This window comes from Megalobrama amblycephala, linkage group LG7, assembly GCF_018812025.1.
Source record: "Megalobrama amblycephala isolate DHTTF-2021 linkage group LG7, ASM1881202v1, whole genome shotgun sequence".
NCBI classification, from domain to species: Eukaryota; Metazoa; Chordata; class Actinopteri; order Cypriniformes; family Xenocyprididae; genus Megalobrama; species Megalobrama amblycephala.
This window is the reverse complement of record NC_063050.1, coordinates 8,836,794-8,855,889: the sequence shown is the minus strand read 5'-3', so window position 1 is coordinate 8,855,889 and position 19,096 is coordinate 8,836,794. Positions and strand designations below refer to the sequence as shown.

Sequence of the window (19,096 nt, the reverse complement as noted above, 5' to 3'; positions counted from 1 at the left end):
GTCACAGCATCAGAGTATTTCTCTCCATGTTCATTGATGGACTTGCACTTGTATTCTCCACTGTCATCAGAGCTGATCTTTGAGATGATGTAGATTCTTCCAAGTCCAACAAGCGTTATTCCTTTAAACCAGTGGATTTCTGCAGGAGGGTTTGAATCACTGTTGCAGATCAGAGTCACTGAATCTCCTGACACCATTTCACCAGATGGACTGATGGACACTGAGGCGCTCTTTGGACGGTCTAAAAGAACAAAAACATGAAATCATCTTATTCATTTTTTTTAAACAACTAATGAATCTGTACTCACACATGACATTGAGCTGAACAGCAGGAGAGATGTGATTGTGTCCGTGTACAGCACAGCTATATCTGCCTGCATCCTGTCTTCTGACTGACTGCAGCAGGAGTTCATTGTTTCTGTCTCTTCTCTCAGTTAATGGCTGTGAGTTTCTGTACCAGATGAATGTTGCTCTGTCAGTCAGAGTGCAGCTGCTTTTACATGTCAGACCGACTGAATCTCCCTCTGTCACTCTCTCAGGAGACTCCACCTGAAGATCTGAACACAACACACACATTATATCTAGTGCTGCTGTCATACACTGATTATTATTCAACATAATGCACAGAAGAAGAGAGAAACCTCATGAAAGTCACCTGTGACAGTAAGAGTCACTCCTGGATCAGCAATATATCTTCCTTCTGTTATATTAGTGATGAATCTGAAATAGTACTCGTGTGAATCCTTCAGTGTCACATGACTCAGTCTGATGGTGCAGTTCTGCTGTTTATCTCCCAGATACTGAAGCCTCTGACTGTATTCAGGGTCCTCAGACAGATCTGGAGGCTCTTCTGTTCCCTTTTTATCTTTTGTTTTGGTCCAGAACACTTTCTCGATCTGATGTCCAGTAGGGTATGTATAAGTGCAGTTCATTATCACTGATGAGTTCTTTAGTGCACAGACGTGTGAAGGACTGTAACTCACACCCCAATCAGCACTAGAAACCCCTGAAACACAGAATTCATAGAGTGAAGAAAAGAATCTGCTTTTGTAAAAAGAATGTTGGGGAGGGAAATTGCTTAGTTTCCTCTTTAGTCATTCACTCACCGTGAATCATGAGCAGGAAGATCAGAGGAAGAGGAGGAGCCATTCTGACTGACATCAGAGCAACACCTACAACAAATGAACAGCAGCTTATTTCTGATGTTATGAATCAGAAGTTTTAAACTTAATGTACTTTTTATATAATAGCTAATAAACATGTAAATATTATCATTAGTTCACTGCATGTGTCAGTGGTGGTGTTTATTGAGGTTTGGTTTAGAAATACTGTGGTTAAGCAGGTTTATCACACATTCATTTTCTCAAGTTCCTTTTTCTGGCTAGTGCAAATCGAGCTCATCTACAATGCAAAGTGCACCTTATAGACATGATAAAACACACACAATCCTGCTCTAATCGCTGCAAAACATGTCCAAACATTAAACACTTACACAATCTCTACAATAAAAGAAGCAGAAAAATGAAGATTAAAGAAAAATCTATTAATTTTATCATGCTTATTCTCAAATAAATGTCTTTCCTACAGAAGACCATCTAGAATTTTAAACACAGGTTTATGATGTAGTAGTCCTAAACGATAAAGTGTTTTAACAAAAGCTGTATTTACTCACTGAGCTGAGAAATCGTGTTAAATATATTATTAAACAACATTTCCAAAAATCAGACCAAACAGTGTCTTTAGATCAGGGGTTCTCAACTCTGCAGGAAGGAGTATTGCTCCAAATCTAATCAAACACAAATCGAGGCTAATCGAGATTAGCAAAGCTAATCGAGGTCTACAGCTCTACTAGAAAGATACAGGCGGTGAATTTGGTTAAGGTTGGAGCTAAACTCTGCAGGAGAGTGGATTTCGAGGCCAGAATTATATCTTAATATTCTGTTTATATCAGCTCAGACCCCTTCATGTTTTTACATTTTCCACCGTATGCTAAAATAGTTTAAATTTTCATTCCAATCTACACTCCATAGCCCACAATTACAACACAAACAGCAGCTTTGTACATTGTTCAAAACAGAATCATTTACACCATTAAAAATACAGTTCATTTAATAGAAAGCTAGTTGATGATAATGAATCTCAAGAATGATTAGTAAATGATGCTCTTACCTTTTTTGCCAGCACTAAAATGACCAGGTTGAAACATCACTGGGTTTCTCACTCTGAAGCACATGTGGTTAACACCTTATGTTTTAACATGTGGTCTTATTCATGACACTTCACCTAGTGTTGGTTTGGTTTATCAAGTCAAAAGAGTAACATCACAGACAACACATCAGACTAAACACATGAAATAAAAGTAAAAACTCTACACCAGGTTCACAGAGATGCTCTCAGCGATGCTCATGTTATGTTTATCTGCCTCTTCATAAGGAACCAGGAAAATAATTGCTTGATTGTGCATTTGATAAACTTTGACTAGCAATTTGGCAATAATAATAACTTGCTGATTAAATACTAGAATATTACAGATGCTTCCTCTGAATGTCTTAACATCAATCTTATGAGATCTTCTAAGCTTGTTTTTGTAATAGTGGCCGTGTTTCACTTCAGTGTCTGATTCTCTGTCATCTCTAACTCTAAATGTAGTCATATAGATACAGTTCTGTATCCATATATTTGTATTTAACTTGTCCAACTTCGAACTAGCAGCATCTTTCAGTGTGACCCTTGTATATATATATATATATATTTTTTTTTTTCCTTTTAATCATGTGTGCCTTGCGGTCTTTGTGCTTGACCCCTTGTCTACTTACATGGCATATTTCCTGTATTTTCAAGTAGGTGTGAAGACTGCAAGTGTGCAAAGAGCTTTTGATAACCTGATGTACAAATGCAAGAGTTTACAGAGTTTTATTTTGATTACAATATCTAATTTAACTTAGTTTGGAACATTTTCCTCAACATTTTGGGGAACGCGAGTTCCTGAACATGATGCATGATGGGATACACAAAGCATATTTGAGTGTTTGTAAAGGACACTGGCTTTTTTTTAGACCTGGAACAGTCTTGTGCACTTCCTGTCACATGCAAACGCTCTCAAATAGCCCAAACCCACTATAACTGATGTAATGGTCTTGTTTATGGTTTGTGATACTGGTTCATTGAGAATGGATAATATAGTTAAACTTCTTATTCTATTAGGGAAATATCATATACATAATGTAAAATATATATCGACTGTACCATATGGCAGACTATTTTCCACTGATTTGTAGATTTTTTATGACTCTAACATCAATACAGTACAATCGAAAAGCTGTTAAGACATCTAAGCTGTTGAAAAGGATACTTAATGTAATAGAAACATGATGGATTTGTGATGTAAGATACAGAATTTTGATTTAATTGTTTTATATATTCAAATGTCTTTGTTTTCCCCCCACTGTTGTTTCAATAAAAAAAAAAAAAAAAAAAAAAAAAAATAGCCATGACCTCAAGAGTGGGTATTTGGACAGGCCCACTGTAGTCCACTCGAAAGAGTTAATAAAGATGATTGAGCACCATTTTCTGCACCAGTCACCATTCCACTGTACACTCATTATTGCAATGCATTATGGGATTGAATGAGTGTTCTACGCCACTACAAATGTCTGTACCCTAAAATAGTGCACTATAAGTGTCCCTGACAGCAACATAGTGTGGCCCAGATCTGGCCCACATCTGGTACATGTGGATTACATGCGGACCAGATGTTGGCCAGATCTGGGCCGACACAATGTTGCTGTCAGGGGTGAAGTTGCTTCCTCTGACTGAGGAATGATTTCAGAACACATCCATGGACAGACGAGACATCATAGATGATGCTGATGAACTGTGAATATCTCAAGGAGGTAAAATAAATATCTTAAGAATGTCTATATAATACCTACAAGCTATCCGTTAGCATTCCCATTCATCTCAAATGACATTTGTTTGGCTGACTGACACACGCAGACCCGAAGTACCAGCTCTTTAAGCTCACATGCAGTAGATGTAGATGAGGAAACATTTGGGTGAACTTAGAGTAATATATATGAAGTTATTCCTGTAGAGGGCGCTAGCGCTGGGATGCTTTAGTCATTTATTATGATAAGACTAGTGATGTGAGAGTTCATTTATAAAATGATTTTGCACACTGCACACCAAGGACATCTATTGGCCAAATAAAGACAAAGCTGACAAGCAAAGGAAAGACAGGCTGAATATTCTAATACAAAATTGTAAAAGATATTCATAATATGTATAACTCAATGTGATGTTTTTACATGCACTATGTACACTAGTGCACAGTGTATTTTTTTTAAACAGAGCTTGTGCTGGAGGTTGAGAGGTACCGACTAGAGATAGTCGGGCTCACCTCCACGCACAGTTTGGGCTCTGGAACCCAACTCCTCGAGAGAGGCTGGACTCTTCACTACTCTGGAGTTGCCTGCGGTGAGAGGCGGCGGGCTGGTGTTGGCTTGCTTATAGCCCCCCAGCTTAGCCCCCATGTGTTGGAGCTTACGCCGGTGAACGAGAGGGTTGCTTCCCTGCGCTTTCGGGTTAGGGATAGGTTTCTCACAGTCGTTTGTACCTACGGGCCAAATGGCAGTGCAGAGTACCCGGCTTTTTTGGAGTCTCTGGGAGGGGTTCTAGAAAGTGCTCTGACTGGGGACTCCGTCGTTCTACTAGAGGACTTCAACGCTCACGTGGGCAACGACAGTGACACCTGGAGGGGCGTGATTGGGAGGAACGGACCCCCAGATCTGAACTCGGGTGGTGTTCTGTTATTGGACTTCTGTGCTAGTCACGGTTTGTCCATAACGAACACCATGTTCAAGCATAAGGGTGTCCATCAGTGCACTTGGCACCAGGACACCCTAGGCCGGAGGTCAATGATTGACTTTGTGGTTGTTTCATCGGGCCTCCGGCCGTATGTCTTGGACACTCGGGTGAAGAGAGGGGCGGAGCTGTCAACTCATCACCACCTGGTGGTGAGTTGGATCCGATGGCCGGGGAGGAAGCTGGACAGACTTGGCAGACGCAAACGTACTGTGAGGGTCTGTTGGGAGCGTTTGGCCGAGTCCCCTGTTAGAGAGATCTTCAACTCCCACCTCCAGCAGAGCTTCGAACAGATCCTGATTGAGGTTGGAGACATGGAGTTCGAGTGGACCATGTTTTCCGCTTCCATTGTCGACGTGGCCGATCGGAGCTGTGGCCGTAAGGTCTCCGGTGCCTGTCGTGGTGGCAATCCCCGAACCCGGTGGTGGACACCGGAAGTAAGGGACGCCGTCAAGCTGAAGAAGGAGTCCTATTGAGCCTGGCTGGCTTGTGGGACTCCTGAGGCAGCTGACGGGTACCGGCAGGCCAAGCGGACTGCAGCCCGGACGGTTGTTGAGGCAAAAACTCGGGTCTGGGAGAAGTTTGGTGAGGCCATGGAGAAGGACTATCGGTCGGCCTCGAGGAGATTCTGGCAAACCATCCGGCGCCTCAGGAGGGGGAAGCAGTGCCCTGCCAACACCATTTACAGTGGAGGTGGGTAGCTGTTGACCTCAACTGGGGACATTGTCGGACGGTGGAAGGAATACTTTGAGGATCTCCTCAACCCCACCGTCACGTCTTCCTCTGAAGAAGCAGAGGCTGAGGGATCAGAGGTGGACTCGTCCATCACACAAGCTGAAGTCGCAGAGGTAGTTCAGAAGCTTTATCAACACTGAGAAGGACTTCCTGGGAGGATCTAAAACAGAAAACAAAATACATTTCACATCACAGACTTTATAGGATTTAATGTCACAGTTACTGAACCATCATTAGTGTCTGAACCATCATCATTCTCTCCATGTTGATTTCTGGACTTGCACTTGTATTATCCACTGTCTACAGAACAGATCTTTGAGATGTTGAAGATTCTTCCAGATCCTACAAACGTTCCTCCTTTAAACCAGCTGAAGTTCAGAGCAGGAGGGTTTGAATCACTGCTGCAGTTCAGAGTCACTGAATCTCCTGACACTATTTCACCAGATGGACTGATGGACACTGAGGCGCTCTTTGGACGGTCTAAAAGAACAAAAACATGAAATCATCTTATTCATTTTTTTTAAACAACTAATGAATCTGTACTCACACATGACATTGAGCTGAACAGCAGAAGAGACGTGATTGTGTCTATGTACAGCACAGCTATATCTGCCTGCATCCTCTCTTCTGACTGACTGCAGCAGGAGTTCATTGTTTCTGTCTCTTCTCTCAGTTAATGGCTGTGAGTTTCTGTACCAGATGAATGTTGCTCTGTCAGTCAGAGTGCAGCTGCTTTTACATGTCAGACCGACTGAATCTCCCTCTGTCACTCTCTCAGGAGACTCCACCTGAAGATCTGAACACAACACACACGATATATCTAGTGCTGCTGTCATACACTGATTATTATTCAACATAATGCACAGAAGAAGAGAGAAACCTCATGAAAGTCACCTGTGACAGTAAGAGTCACTCCTGGATCACCAATATATCTTCCTTCTGTTATATTAGTGGTGAATCTGAAATAGTACTCCTGTGAATCCTTCAGTGTCACATGACTCAGTCTGATGGTGCAGTTCTGCTGTTTATCTCCCAGATACTGAAGCCTCTGACTGTATTCAGGGTCCTCAGACAGATCTGGAGGCTCTCTATTCCCTTTTACTGCACCTTTGATCCAGAACACTCTCATGATCTAATATCCAGTAGGGTATGTATAAGTGCAGCTAATTATCACTAATGAGTTCTTTAGTGCACAGATGTGTGAAGGACTGTAACTCACACCCCAATCAGCACTAGAAACCCCCGAAACACAGAATTCATAGAGTGAAGAAAACAGCATCTGCTTTTGTACAAATAATGTTGGGGAGGTAAGTTGCTTAGTTTCCTCTTTAGTCATTCACTCACCGTGAATCATGAGCAGGAAGATCAGAGGAAGAGGAGGAGCCATTCTGACTGACATCAGAGCAACACCTACAACAAATGAACAGCGGCTTATTTCTGATGTCATGAATCAGAAGTTTTAAACTTGATTTTAGTGTACTTTTTATAGGACAATACCTAATAAACACGTAAATATTATGATTAGTTCACTGCCTGTGTCGGTGGTGGTGTTTATTGAGGTTTGTGTTGTGTATTGCATTTTAAGCATTGTGCATTTTGTCCTACGACACCCTGTACTGATGCTCTTGTTTCATGAAGCATGCTTAGTATGCACTGAACGTTATCTGTAGCTATACCAGTACACAGTAAAGTTGCATTATACGAAGCTCGTGTCAGTGTTGTCGTTTACTGCAGCACACGTTCATCTAATGGAGATGCAACAAAACTGGCGACATGGATAAAAACGCTCTTATCTTCCACGACACTCCGAGATTTAGTGTTATTCAGCTGAGCACGGCTGCACACGATTGCATGCGTTCGTCGGAAGCTAATAGGCAAAACGCATGCGAAGCCAATTGCGCTGGGAGAATAGCGCAAATAGAGAAAAGAGACGACGGCTGCACATTACGAGGACGACACAATCCGTCGCGGGAGGAAAGAGTCGGCTACAAAAAAGAAAAAAAATACATTGACAAATGGACCAAAATGGTGGATCTAGTGGGGCAAATCGGACCATATGATGAAACTGTCAAGCAGTGGAGCTCTTATACTGAGCGGTTTGATTATTTCGTCAAAGCTAATGGAATAAAAGATGAAGTTTTAGTACCAACGTAGCAAGACGTATAATCTACTGCGCAGCCTGGTCCAGCCCAATAAGCCTGGTGATTGCTTATTTAAGGATATTTTAGCATCGTTCCAAGAACATATGCCAAAACCCTTCATCATTGCTGAAAGATTTCACTTTCATAAAACCAGGTAGAGGGAGAATCGATTGCACAATTTGTTGCCTTATTGAAGCGATTGTCGGAACACTGCGAATTTGGCACATCACTGAACGACACAATAAGAGAGAGATTCGTCTGTGGACTGCGTAGTGAGACAATTCAAAAAAGGCTCCTTCAAAATTCAAAAAGTAATCTTGCATTAGAGCGAGCAATGGAAATCAGTGTATCCATGGAAATGGCTGCGAAAGAGGCGCAAGAGTTAAGCGTATCCAGTCAAGTTCACAAAATATACAGTGAGAAAATAAAACAAGATGGCAAGAAAGCATGTTACCGCTGTGGAAAGAGTGGTCATCTGGCACAAGAATGCTGGTACAAAGACAAAGACTGCAGAAACTGCGGGAGAGAAAAGGGCACATTGAATGTGCATGTCAAAACAAAAAGCTGGCCGTAAGTGAGAAAGTAAATCCAACTAAACACGTGGATCCAAGGAAAGGTTATGCCAAGAAAACTAAAAATAAACATGTAAATCAAGTGGAATATACAATGAAACAAGAGGAGGAATCTGATGAAAATGAGTTCTCACATGTTATGTCTGTGTCTTCAAATTCTGATGGCTACTGGGTGACGCCACTGCTGGATGGGGAGGCCGTCCCGATACAAGGGGACACAGGCGCAGCTGTACCGCTCTTTTTTTTTTGCCTCTGCTCTCTAGTGGCATTGCAGGAAAGAGAGTAACATACACACACTTTACAACACACATACACATCATATACATAATATATAATAGTATGAGTAATAAAAATAGTAATAATAATAATATAAGTCATATAATATAATAATACATTCACAAACATGTCATTCTAATATATACCAATAATTCACAACAGCATTACAGTGTTTCTTGTATACCATTTAACATACCTGTGTGGTGAAACACACAAACAGGCACTGATATCTGCAAACTGCTCTTAATTTTTGCCTGTTAACCACAAAATACACGTTAAGTACACCAGGTAGTTAATCACAGATCACACAATGAATGCAATATACAATATATAAAATATATCTCCTAAGTGTACAAAATACAAAATATATTAAGGCTAATATATATATATATATATATATATATATATATATATATATATATATATATATATATATATATATATATATATATATATATATATATGGGCAGATGACAAATAAGGTTGAAACAGCATTTTTTAAAACAAAGTTCTAAATTGCTTGAGAATTGTATGAATTTGGAAAGTTCAAATACTGTTGTTTTTAAAACTGTTAGAGGTTAGCAGATTTTTTTTCTCATTATGTAATTTATTAAGCTTTTCTCACAACTCCAGGCAAAATATGTCCTGCGGTGTGACATGACATTACTATAAAATTCAAATATTGAAATATTATTTATTTCAAATACAAATCAGGTATGTTTTAAGTTTAACAAGTATTCTTAAAGAATGATCATTAAAATTCTGCATATATTTTTTTTCACAGCTGTTTTTCGATTATATTCTTTGCTGGTGCCATCTTTTACCACTCACTCCAGTGGAAATATTCTGTAAAATGAGAAAAAAATATTTGAAAATGTTTATTATTTTTTAATATAGTTATATTATGCAATGTTTTCAAATTCATATAATTATTTAAGCTAGTTAACATAGTAAAAGTCGTTTAAGTGTGTTTGAAGTGATGTCACACCACAGGACATCCCGTCACACCACAGGACGAAATGAGACACTGTATGAACATTTATGGTGAAATTTATTGAATACTTTTGCAACAAACAAATTCATTTGCATCTCTATTTGAACATTAATGAAAATGCAACATATCAGTACAATCTTATTACTTAGTGTATGAATTTGAACTAAAAACATAGTGAACGAGACATACTGAATAATTAACATTTTGGAGGCATCAAATTAGACCCAGTCATAAAGACCATTCATTTCTATTTTTAACTTAAAAGACTAAACAAATATCTTGTTTCTCAGGAGAAAGTCATTAAAGGTCCCGTTCTTCGTGATCCCATGTTTCAAACTTTAGTTAGTGTGTAATGTTGTTGTTAGAGTATAAATAAAATCTGTAAAATTTTAAAGCTCAAAGTTCAATGCCAAGCGAGATATTTTATTTAACAGAAGTCGCCTACATCGAACGGCCAGTTTGGACTACATCCCTCTACTTCCTTCATTAATGACGTCACTAAAACAGTTTTTTGACTAACCTCCGCCCACAGGAATACACAAGAGTTGCGTTTGTAGAGTGTGTTTGTCGCCATGTCGTCGAAACGCTGTTATTTTCATCCCGCAGTCCAATCACCGGGTCTGATTCCGGCTCAAATTGATAGGGTAAAATTAAAGACATGTTTACAATAACACTGAGCACATGCATCTCCACGTTATGGTAAGAGGCGTGACCTTTCCGGGCAAAGTTCTAAGAGCTGCTGTCGAATCACAACACAGGAACCGCTGGCACAATCAGAACTCGTTACGTATTTCTGAAGGAGGGACTTCATAGAACAAGGAAGTCATCAGCCCGTTTTTATGACAGTGGAAACAGCGGTATACAGATAAGTAAATTATGTGAAAAATACTGTGTTTTTTTACACGCGAAACATGAACACGTTATATTGCACACTATAAACACGATCAAAGCTTCAAAAAACCACGAAAAACGGGACCTTTAAAATCATGCTATAATAATTAAAAGTATGTTGAAATCATCAAGGCAGATATATATTTATGTTTAATATATGTATAATATAGGTATATTATATATAATATTTACAATATTTGTTTAATATACAGGTGCTGGTCATATAATTAGAATATCATCAAAAAGTTGATTTATTTCACTAATTCCATTCCAAAAGTGAAACTTGTATATTATATTCATTCATTACACACAGACTGATACATTTCAAATGTTTATTTCTTTTCATTTTGATGATTATAACTGACAACTAAGGAAAACCCCAAATTCAGTATCTCAGAAAATTAGAATATTACTTAAGACCAATACAAAGAAAGGATTTTTAGAAATCTTGGCAAACTGAAGAGTATGAACCTGAAAAGTATGAGCATGTACAGCACTCAATACTTAGTTGGGGCTCCTTTTGCCTGAATTACTGCAGCAATGCGGCGTGGCATGGAGTCGATCAGTCTGTGGCACTGCTCAGGTGTTATGAGAGCCCAGGTTGCTCTGATAGTGAAAACACAGTGGACCAACACCAGCAGATGACATGGCACCCCAAACCATCACTGACTGTGGAAACTTTACTCTGGACCTCAAGCAACATGGATTGTGTGCCTCTCCTCTCTTACTCCAAGACTCTGGGACCCTGATTTCCAAAGGAAATGCAAAATTTACTTTCATCAGAGAACATAACTTTGGACCACTCAGCAGCAGTCCAGTCCTTTTTGTCTTTAGCCCAGGCGAGACACTTCTGACTGTTGTTCAAGAGTGGCTTGACACAAGGAATGCAACAGCTGAAACCCATGTCTTGCGTACGTCTGTGCGTAGTAGTTCTTGAAGCACTGACTCCAGCTGCAGTCCACTCTTTGTGAATCTCCCCCACATTTTTGAATGGGTTTTGTTTCACAATCCTCTCCAGGGTGCAGTTATCCCTATTGCTTGTACACTTTTTTCTACCACATCTTTTCCTCCCCTTCGCCTCTCTATTAATGTGCTTGGACACAGAGCTCTGTGAACAGCCAGCCTCTTTTGCAATGACCTTTTGTGTCTTGCCCTCCTTGTGCAAGGTGTCAATGGTCGTCTTTTGGACAACTGTCAAGTCAGCAGTCTTCCCCATGATTGTGTAGCCTACAGAACTAGATTGAGAGACCATTTAAAGGCCTTTGCAGGTGTTTTGAGTTAATTAGCTGATTAGAGTGTGGCACCAGGTGTCTTCAATATTGAACCTTTTCACAATATTCTAATTTTCTGAGATACTGAATTAGGGATTTTCCTTAGTTGTCAGTTATAATCATCAAAATCAAAAGAAATAAACATTTGAAATATATCAGCCTGTAATAAATGAATATAATATACACGTTTCACTTTTTGAATGGAATTAGTGAAATAAATAAATTTTTTGATGATATTGTAATTATATGACCAGCACCTGTATATATAGAGACAGAGATATATTTATATTTATGTTTAATATTGCAAACATAACAGACGAGAATCTAGCTAGACATCTGACTTAATTATGTCACACTACAGGACGGGCTGTCACACCACAGGACTATTTCACCTTTGCAGCCATTTTGAGTCATTGCTATACAAGACTGACCTTGGGCCTTACAGTAAATGAATAAGTTCATTGTTTTAAACCTGAATATGATTCTTTTTTGAAAATATTTTTCTTTTTTCTCGAACTAGATCAGTCACACCACAGGACTATCAAAAATGGACGCGTTCATGGTCTGACAGAAATGATGAAATTTATCAAATTAATAAGAGATTAACACTCACATTTTAACCTCCTTAGCACATCCAAACATCTGGGGGATTTTCTGGTAGGGGGCTTGACTAACGGACCCCTATGCTGTCCATGTAACTGCCAGTACAAAAATCTAATATCATATGTCACACTGCAGGACAGCATTTGTGTTTCAAAACTAAATGTACTGTAAATATTATTTTAGTACTTTTTAGCATTTTGAAAACTTAAGTTAATTAATACATACAAAATAATGCCAAGACATTTATTAGCTGCTCCAAACATATCTGCTTTATTTTACTAATATTTACATTTGATGAGTCATCAATGTTACAGTCACACCGCAGGACATTTTGCTATTCACCTTGAAATATGAACAACACCAAATACATTTTACATCCCAAAATCATGATATTGAAATAAAATGATATTCTATGCCTCACTGGCATGTGTTGTTTTAGTTGAGAAATGCAGTTCATTAAACATTTACACTTAATTACAGAAAAAACATGCGTCACGTCATCTGCCTATATATATATATATATATATATATATATATATATATATATATATATATATATATTTAGTGTACAAAATATATTTAATTATACATATACATCTTTTTAATTAAACATATCAATCTATTATTTATTAATCTATATTTATCTATATATAAATATTACTTAATCGAGATGTTAGCCGCATAGCCGCTAACATATCCTTCACACACGCGACGCACACACTTTGCCGCCATCTCACGCAATGCACTATTCACCCGTAAAGAGCACTCAAATAAACTACGTTTACCAGGTTGATAACACAAACTAATAGTCAAATATAACATCACAGAGAATACTTTCTCGTATTTGATCTTCTAAACATGACATGAACACTTATAACACATTTTAACATTTAATGAGCGGAGCTCATGAAATCATACCTCTGCTCTCTAGTGGCATTGCAGGAAAGAGGACGAACTTCCAATTGCGCTGCAATTTGAACGCCTTACTCACGTATGACGTCAGCCGACATACATACTATATTTAATAAAAGCACGCAACATTTTCAAAATAAAATGCCCCAAAACAATTAATAATAAAAACAAATAATATATATATATATATATATATATATATATATATGATTTATAATCTGGTGTAACAACATATCCCTGCTACACAAACAAACTGCTTTATAATAATTTCCCAAAATTTCATGAAATATGTACTAAGCCTGTCAACAGGACGTTAACACAGGCACACGCTGAATACGGACACAAGGAGGAGAACAGACGCGCCAGCAGAGGAAATACTGCACCATGCACAAGCTCACTGTTCGCGAAATATAGGAAGAATAATCTAAATATTAAATTGGGGTTGATATGAATGTATCTCTGAAGGGAACTGTCTTCAGAAAACGTTTGATGGCTTTTCCTCTTATCTCCAGCGCAGCGCTGCTGTGTATATAGTGGTAACCATGGAAACGCTATATCACTGCTGTTCCATAGGCGCCACCTGCTGTTAGAGAGTGAATTTGCATTTCATTCAGTCCTTCTGCTGACTTTGTTTTGTGCAGGTTTCTTATGTAGCATAATTTCACAAATCTAAATTCAGACCATGCTGTTTTTGCTGATAATCTTGAAATTATACAATAATTTAAATGAAAAACAACTGATCATGCACAAGTTCATAATCTTTCTTGGGACTGTGATAAAAATGCAGTGTTTGCCTCTAATATCAAAAAGCTACACATCTTTTGTTGAACAAATAAACAAATAAATTTGCTTTAAAAAAAAAAAAAAAAAAAAAAAAAACAGTATCAGATTCGGCCAGATTGATTATTTTGACCATGAAAAATCAAAATAGGTGCATCACTAATAATAATAATAATAAAAAATAGAGGATTATTTAAAAAAAATCTTTTTTTCGCTGTTTGTTGTTTATATGGTTAATATTAATGCAGCTATCAGTGCACTAAGGTTAAATATTAACATATTCATACTAGGGATAGTTCACACAAAATGATCATGTTTTTTTCCAAATCTGTGTTACATTCTTGTGAAACACAAAAACAGAATAATGATGGTGGAGAGATGCAAAAAAACTTGAGAAACTGTAGGTGAGTCAGCTTTGAATATAGGCCTTCTCTCAAAATTATTGGGTAGATCATTTAATTTAATTTTCTTTATAAACATTCTAAATGTTACAAAGAAACTTTCTTAATAAAACAATTAAACCACTGTGTCAATTCGACTCTATACACCTATAAAACAACCTATATTATTAACAATATTTTATTGTTGTTATTTAATATTTTGCTATCCCTCTTATGCACATCTTTACAAATATAATTTACACTGTAAAATGTAATAAGTAGAGTTAACTTAAAAAAGTGAGGAAACCGATTGCCTTAAATTTATAAGTAAAGTATACTATTCATTTTAAGTTGGCAAAACTAAATAGTATTTGTAGACTAAACTTAATTATCAAGTACAATTAAGTACTGGTGACTCAAAAGCATTAGTTGTGGTAACTTATTATTAGTGTTCACTTTACTAGTAAATTTAAGGAAACCGATTGCCTCACATTTTTAAGTAAGCTAAACTAGCAAAAACGAGTAAAGCAAAAAATGAACTATGTTGTCAAAACATTCATTTTATTGTAACAGTGTCCAACATTTTAAACTTTTAATCCAGGTTGGTAGGTGTCTGATTAAAACTACCAAAAAATTCAACAACAGACCTACTGCAACATGGTCTTGTTTCTGCCATCAGAAACACAAAGAACACATCTTGATCAAAACATCCAAGCTATGCAGCAATTACAGTTTCTTTTTTCCAGGATTTATACCCAAGTTGATGGATGACAAAAAACAAACAAACAAACAAAAAAAAAAAAAAAAAAAAAAAAAACACAACTCAACATGCAACAGACATACAGTAACAAATCCTTGTTTCTGCAAACACTAAACATTTTAAATAAAACAGATTTGTTTTAATCAGTCACCCATCAACCTGAATAAAACACCCAAAGTGCAACAACAGACCTACAATAACATGGTCTTTTTCTGCCATCAGAAGCTTAAAACAAAAATGGATTAAAACATCAAGGTTTTTAAGTTGCGGATATTGAGATTTTTAATCAGTCACCCATCAATCTGGATACAACAACCAAAAGGCAACAATAGACCTAAGACAGTCTTGTTTCTGCTATTAAAAACATATTGAACAAATTCTTTACTACAAAGCTTTTAGTGACTGGAGTTTTGGTTTTGTATCCAGGTTGGCAGGTGACTGATTAAAACTCAAAAAAAATGCAACAACAGACCTACAGTACCATGGTCTTGTTTCTGCATTCAGAAACACAAAAACACATTAAAACATCAGTAGGTTTTTTAGTGATTGCAGTTTTGGCTTGAGAGATTTGTGCCCCAGGGAAAGAAAAACCCTTTGAATGAACTCAAAAGTGTTTTTAAGCTGTGAAGGGTACTCCATATTTAAAGCATAGATCAGCCCAAAAACAAAACACATGGCATGTGGAACATTCTCAAGTCCATCCATTGCTATAACACCCTCCAAAATTATTGCTGTATCAGTGACCTCCAATGGCAAACCTTGTGGAGACATCGGGCTGTCCTCTGGCACCACAGTGAGAATTCCTATCGATACTTGAGGTGCAACGATATCAATGTCCTATAAGAAAGAAAGAAAAGCGATATTAAAATACATTCTTATATTGCAAACGCAAACAAGTGCATGTTCCTTGTAAAAATTTAAACTGCTTAAGGTGCTGTTACTAGTTCTTGAAGTAACTAGTAAATTTATAACCTGGCTTCAGTGGGAATTGTCAGTGATAATTTGGACTTTTTCAGCAAAAGCATCGAAACATTTAATAGCAATATCTTTTAGGTAAAACAGTTACATCCATCCCATGATCGGTTTGGTTTCAAACATTCCTCAAATATCTGCCTTCGTGTTCATCAGAAAGAAATTTATACAGGTTTGTAACAAAATTAGATCCTTTCCCTATTCTTTTAATGTTTAACTTATTTAACGCTAATTATTGGTCATCGAAAGGCATTTGTTTTTGTTACTGCTGAAACTGTCTATACCAGCAGAGAGTGAGGTGATAGGGTGGAGAAGGGATGCTGCTAAAACTGTCACGGGACATAGGTAAGGAATGGCTATATATAAAGACCTCTTTGTGCTGAGTAGATGGATTGAAATTGAATTGGAAAAATTCAAGACACTATTTTATATGAGATTTTTATAGTTAGAAAACCGTTTCATCCACATTTTAAGATTTATTTGATCAAATGTTATGTCTTCTATGTACTTTATATAAGATCTCTTAAGTAAACGTAGCGCTGACACAGAAATTGGGACATCTTTCTTGTAGCACTTTTTAGAGATATTAAATTAGAAGAATACTTACAAAGCATGTTTTGAAGAAGTCTGTAGTGTCTTCCCCAAGAAGGACAGCAAGACCATGGAGAACTGCTGTCCGTCGAGCAGTGACATCAGTGATGTTCTAACAAATAATACATAAAACATCAAGATCTAAAGTGATCTGTTTTCACTGTTAAGTTGACAAATGGACTTACACTATTGTAAAAAAAAAACCACTTACTGCAGACTTCATTTGCATTAGAAGCTCCAAGAGCTTTTTTCCAGCTGTGCCTTTCTTTGATTCGAAAATTTCCAGAAAACGAGAAGTATGATTATCAAGGGCTGAGAAGAATTCTTGCTTGAGGTTTTTGCTTGTGATCCGGTTGAACTCAGCAATAATCTACGAAAAGGAGAACAAAAGAAACAACACATTAAGACTTAAAATATTTTTTTGATTTGATTGGATCTTGTGTAGCTTCCATGTTTAATCCGATAATGCTTCAATAGCAGAGCTCTCTTTTCACCGAAATAAACAACACTTACACTTCCACTGCATGTCCACTGCGCTCTTCAAAGAAACAAACTTCTGCAAAAAAGTTAACAAAGTATATGGATTAATGGTAACAAGCAATTTGTAAAAACATTATTTTTAGCATCCACTTTAAAAACTTGCATAAAATAATGTTTTCTTTGCAGCACATCTCTTATTTAACTTTTTTTGTTTTACATTTTAAGGCATTAAATTAATGGTTTTTCGGGTCGATTCGTTTGAATCGATTCTTTGCCGATAACTGAACACAACAGAGAAAGACGATCTAAATTGGCTCACGAATCACTAATTTATCCAGTATATGGTCTGAAGGCACGTGAGGTGTTTAAAATCAGAATGAGTTTTTAGTCTTAAGAAAAAAACAGTGTCGCTTAGACACACGTGCTTGCAGAATATATAACCTTACACATAATTGTATTTTAGAAAAGAAGGCAAAAATCCTCCATAACGTTACTATGCTCAAATGTTAAATTGCGGGTATGAGTAACGTTTCACGTGTAAAGAGCACTCGTCCGTCACTAATCTGAAAACAGTTGTTTTTATATTGATATATATAAAGGACATCAACACTAATTATAAACTGGTTACTTTTCAAAAAAAATGAGACTTACCTCAGCATGCTCTTATCCAGCCACGTGCAAATTAATGAACCTGCTATCTGAACCAAGTAACTACGCATGTGCAGTCTTCTTCTTCTTCGTCCAATTAATGAGCTCTCACTCCTTTGGAGTATTACCGCCACCTACTGTATATATGGTGCATTTCACAATACTTAAACTTTTAAGTTGAGCTAAATGAACAAGTTGAGTTTAAGCACTTTGTGTGGGGAAAAAGTTGGAATTACTTAGTTAAACTAAGTAATGTCAACAAACTTAATAAAATAAGTTAAGTTTACTTAATCATTTTAGTAAGCTCAGCAATTACATTTTACAGTGTAGGAATGATATATCAATAGTAATTATATATGGATGTGATGTTAAAAGAAACAAATATTTTCTTAATTTGTTTATCAAGATATAAATTCTTTACCAACACATAGGTTATGTCTAATAAACTACAGATATATATTTTGTAACTGATGTTAAAAATACAATTTAGTGGAAAACCCATTCCTGGTGGGTAGAGGTCTTTTTTTTTTTTACAGGTTGTAAACTTAAAACAGAAGTTAATATGGTCCTTTTTGTGAAGTATTTCAAAGTATTCCAAAGTATTTAGATTAAGTTACTAAACTTGAGTAATGTAACGAAATACGTTACTGATTACTTTTTAAAGCATGTATTTTGTAATCTGTAGTGAAATACATTCTAAAAGTAACCTTCCCAACCCTGTGCATGCTTAGTATGCACTGAACATTATCTGTAGCTATACCAGTACACAGTAAAGTTGCATTATACGAAGCTCGTATCAGTGTCGTCGTTTACTGCAGCACACGTTCATCTAATGGAGATGCACAGTTTGGTTTAGAAATACTGTGGTTAAGCTACTTTATCACACATTCTTCATTTTCTCAAGATCCTTTTTCCAGCGAGTGCAAATCGAGCTCATCTAAAATGCAAAGTGCACCTTATACACAACAAAACACACACAATCCTGCTCTAATCGCTGCAAAACATGGCCAAACATTAAACACTTACACAACCACTATAATAAAAGAAGCAGAAAAATGAAGATTAAAGAAAAAGCCATTCATTTTATCATGCTTGTCCTCAAATAAATGTCTTTCCTGCAGAAGACCAGCTAGAATTTTAAACATTGGTTTATGCTGTAGCAGTCCTAAACGATGTTTAAACAAAAGCTGTATTTACTCACTGAGCTGAGAAATCATGTTAAATATA

At 37.0% G+C, this 19,096-nt stretch overlaps 2 protein-coding genes, 1 long non-coding RNA gene and 1 pseudogene across 3 annotated transcripts in view; 2 read left to right on the top strand and 2 right to left on the bottom strand.

The window, feature by feature from the left end:
- LOC125271224 (B-cell receptor CD22-like) overlaps positions 1 to 19,096 on the top strand; it is a 1,156,500-nt gene that overhangs the window by 260,092 nt on the left and 877,312 nt on the right. The window lies entirely within an intron of this gene.
- LOC125271198 (hemicentin-1-like) overlaps positions 1 to 19,096 on the top strand; it is a 987,774-nt gene that overhangs the window by 111,063 nt on the left and 857,615 nt on the right. The window lies entirely within an intron of this gene.
- On the bottom strand, positions 5,850 to 7,057 carry LOC125271283 (annotated as a pseudogene).
- Positions 14,961 to 17,974, bottom strand: LOC125271314. The gene is made up of 5 exons (XR_007185549.1): positions 17,873 to 17,974; positions 17,255 to 17,297; positions 16,953 to 17,111; positions 16,758 to 16,853; positions 14,961 to 16,015 (listed from the first exon to the last, which is right to left on the bottom strand). It is a non-coding gene; the product is annotated as an uncharacterized LOC125271314 (long non-coding RNA).